General features: G+C 48.1%; 1 long non-coding RNA gene across 1 annotated transcript; it reads left to right on the top strand.

Annotated features, from left to right (window-relative positions):
- The first annotated feature begins 3,070 nt into the window (after positions 1 to 3,070).
- On the top strand, positions 3,071 to 3,824 carry LOC134225120 (uncharacterized). The gene is made up of 2 exons (XR_009983174.1): positions 3,071 to 3,301; positions 3,365 to 3,824. It is a non-coding gene; the product is annotated as an uncharacterized LOC134225120 (long non-coding RNA).
- The last annotated feature ends 429 nt before the right edge of the window (positions 3,825 to 4,253 follow it).

Below are 4,253 nucleotides of genomic sequence, written 5' to 3' on the forward strand. Positions count from 1 at the left end.
GTCCTCCTGCGCCAGATGCAGGGCACTGAATCCGTGGTCAGCTTCACACACAGCGCGATAGATTTCGTGGCGGTTCTGGCTTTCCACGAAGTATCTTCGCAACTGCTGGATCTGGGAAACACATAGTGTTTGTATATCGGTGACGCCTCTTCCTCCTACTGTACGTGGCAGGGTGACTCTCTCAATGGACGATTTTGGATGGCGCATGCGATGCTTAGTGAACGCCACTCGTACTGCTCGTTCTAACGCCTCCAAGTCAGTCTTGGTCCACTTCACCACCCCGAAACTGTATGTCAACAAGGGCACAGCAAACGTGTTTATCGCCTTCACCTTGTTGCCGGCCGACAAGAGGCTCTTCAAAATACCGTTGACACGATGCAAGAACTTTTCCTGCAGCTCTTTCTTGATCGTCGTATGGCGAATTCCTTTCAGTTGCAGGAAACCTAGGAACTTGTACGTTTCGCCTTCAACCATGTTTCGAATCTCCTCCTGTTCGTTGACGCGGAAACTGTCGGCATCCACCAGGTGACCCCGGTGTAGATGTATAGATCGACATTTATCGATACCAAACTCCATCCGGATGTCGTTGCTGAATACCGTTACAAGCCGCAGAAATTGGTGCAGCTTCTCCACAGATTCCGCAAACAGCTTCAAGTCGTCCATAAAGAAGGTGTGGGTAATGTTTGTACTCCTTTCCCCACTCTTCAAATGATAGCCATAGTTGTGTTGGTTGAGTGCTTTGCTAAGAGGGTTCATGGCAAGGCAAAACCATAGAGGACTAAAGGTATCGCCTTGGAATATGCCCCTCCTGATGCTGAGAGTCCTGGACCGTAACACCTTTTCTCCGTCGGTAATGTGTAGGGATGTGCTCCACATCCCCATAGCGTGCTGCATTAGCCTGATGACGTTACCGTCTATCTTATACAACTGCAGTACCTTAAGAAGGTACGAGTGAGGTACTGAGTTGTATGCCTTTTTATAGTCGATATACGCCATGCTCAGGTTTCTTTGCTTGTGGGTGGCCTGTCCAACAACGACTGCATCAATGATGACCTGATCCTTGCAGCCTCGTGTGTTACGTCGACAACCTTTTTGTTCCTCGGTCATCAGGTTGTTGACGTCGCAATGGTTCTGCACCCTCCTCGCTATTACCGATGACAGCACTTTGTACAGACTCGAAAGGCACGTTATTGGTCTGTACTTGGCTGGGTTCAAAGTGTTCCGATCCTTCGGCAGAAGATAAGTGACACCCCTAGTGATGAATTCTGGTAGCTGCACGCTATCTAGTACCGTGTTGAAGCATTTTACCATCCGTCCGTGGACCGTTGGGAGTTTCTTGTACCAGAAATTATGCACAAAATCGGGTCCTGGTGCAGCCCAATTCCTGGTATACCGAGTAGCCTCACGTATGTCTTGGGCGGTCACGTTGATAGCGGTCATGTCTCCAATTCCACCACAATATTGCTCTTCTTCTGCCATCCACACCCCGTCGCCGTTGTGTATGACGGGGTTCTCCCATAGATTGGACCAAAACTGCGTGACTTCTCCAATCTCCGGAAGGCCCTCGCCAAAGTCGGCTTTGTCGTTTCGGATGTGGTTGTAGAACTCCCTTTCGTTGATGTTGAACATTCGATTTTGCTCCTTCCTCTTCGAACATTCTCCATAACGTCGCAGTCGCTTAGCAAGAGCACTCAACCGCTGTACATGGGTGTCGAGGATCTCAGTTATGTTCGCCTCGGTGAGATCACGGAGTTCTGTGGGTTTCACAATTTCAGCAACATTCCGAACTAGCCTGGTTGATCGATTCCCCTGCTTGTACTGTGTTAATCGACCAACCTTTGACCGCAGTGTGGCGATGCGGGTCTCCAGACGTCGCATCCACGCGGGTTTTCGTGCTTTGGGGCGTGCGCGTCCATCACTCTCACCTTGTGGGCGCGTTCGCAATCCCAACGTTCTTACAGCAGCCACTGCAGCCGAATAAACGATAAATTGCAGCTCCTCAAGGTTCTCCACGGTTTCCAAGTACTGTGGCAAAATATCCTGGTTAAGGATGCTTACTGTACTCGTCAACCGATAGGAGTACTGCAACTTGGGTATCCTAGTTCGTCCTTCAATTGCTGCCGTTGCAATTCCACTGTTGGTCCTGGAGCGGCGGGTGCAATAGAATCGCGACGGTTACTTGCGATTGATGCATCCAACCCAACAGAACTCCTTCTCGACGTATCGCTCGATCTTGCCTCCTCCTCCTCTCCTAATTCCCTCTGCACTTCCCGCTTGATGTACTCTACGTCTTCTGGAGTCAGCATATTATGTGACATAATAGCTCTCTGGCGTGTGTACAACTTGTTCTGGTCAAGCTGGGGTGCAAACCGAGGGAACCTCTCATTGAACATCTCCAGCATCGCCGGTCTGCCGGACATATCCGTCTCCATCCTGGTGCAAACGTAGTAGCAACGGATCACGTACTGATTCATCTCCCTTGTCCACATGATCCGTTGCCGTCGGCGGCCCGCTAACGTGAGTGATTGACGTCGATCAACCACAGCAACATCAGCAGGTGCAGCATTGCCTTGGTGATTTCTTCTGCTGCCGTTTCTGTTTTGCCTTGTCGGCACGGGCTGAGCCCGATGACTAGAGGGTCGCTGTTGCACCTCTCCTTCCTCTAGCCGCTGGCCGCTCGCTCTGTCCCCCGTTCCAGGACCAGCTCCAGTAGGGGCTCCCTCCTCGGGCAATCGCATGGGTAGTATTCTTCTTGAGCGTAACTCCATATTTGGGTGTGCTTTCATTCCCGGAAGCTACGGGTTCTGTAAAGTTATTTAATTCTTTACAGTGCTAAATAGCTAGGTTCAAGCGCCAGTGCTCGCCTGAGGGTGGTTTTCATTGGTGCTTAGGAATTGGGCCTTCAGCTCCCACCTACTCGAAATGGTGGTTTTTCATGGACGCCCAGGGTATTTCACCTGAGCTCCCACCTTAATATTACCACCACCACCACCTTATTATTATTATTATTATTATTATTACTCTTTTTTTATTATCTCTATTATTATTATTACTATTATTATTTTGGCTATTGTTTAAAAATTATGGATTCGTTGAATTGGAAAAAAAAGAATGAATTAAAAAAAAAACATATCGAAACAATCTTCCTCCAACACCATTGAACACCCCTACATCCCTCCTTATCACACACCGTTACACCATTACGCCACTGTTGACTACGACTGTCAACCAAAAAATCCTATACCAGGGAAGACGAATCCCTTTAAAAGCCGCTGTCATCGAGACGGACGGTCTCTAATAGGTGAACACCTCGAACACCTCAAGTAGTGCTTGTCTTAAATCTTAAACTCTTTTTCTCTAACAGTGTGATCGCCATAGTGTAAAGTACAGGCAAGAAAAAGAAGTGACCTAGTTCGATTGGAAGCTCGCCAAATTCCGTCGGAGAAGCAAAGTGAAGTTTTGAGGTGAAGTCAAGCAAGCAGAAGAAGCCGGTTCAAGTGACGTTCCTGGCCCTGGTGAACCATCATCCCGGTTCCTTCGTCGGACTATCGCCCCTCGTGCGTCGTAGTTGGGAAAACTAGTCGATCGCCCACCCGCTGAGCCAGTGTGGAACGAAAGCGGAGACCAAGGGATACGGTCCAGGCTTGAAGAAAACATGATGTTGCGCAGTGGATCGTTCTCCGCCGCCCGCTATTCCGGTCACCAAGCAGCCTACATCGCAGAAGGACTCGACATGCCGGCAAATTTGTAAGGTGTGTAACGATAACGTTTCCTTTATCCTTCCAAAAATCGCTATGAATTAAAAACCATGAATTGAATCATAACCGCTCACGTTTTCCTTAATTTTTGAAGCTGAGCCCTGTTCATTTCTCTTTTTCTTTGTTTGATCCACCTTGATAAATAAGGGAAGTCCTTCCGCAATCCAGGAGACCAATTCTTATCGGAGCTATTCTATTTAACTTGAAACGACCCTGATTCGCAGGACAATAGGTGTCCTTAGCAAGTAAAAAGTCTTACAACCTGTGTTCAAAATATTCAAGTTGAAATCGTTGCACAAATCATAAAAAAATGGCGCTCTTCTTCTTCTTCTTATTGCATTACATCCCCACACTGGGACAGAGCTGCCTAGCAGCTTAGTGTTCACTAAGCACTTCCACAGTTATTAACTGCGAGGATTCTAAGCCAGGTTACCATTTTTGCATTCGTATATCATGAGGCTAGCACGATGATACTTTTATGCCCAGGAAAGTCGA

The sequence above is a fragment of the Armigeres subalbatus genome, chromosome 3, assembly GCF_024139115.2.
Source record: "Armigeres subalbatus isolate Guangzhou_Male chromosome 3, GZ_Asu_2, whole genome shotgun sequence".
Taxonomy (NCBI): Eukaryota; Metazoa; Arthropoda; class Insecta; order Diptera; family Culicidae; genus Armigeres; species Armigeres subalbatus.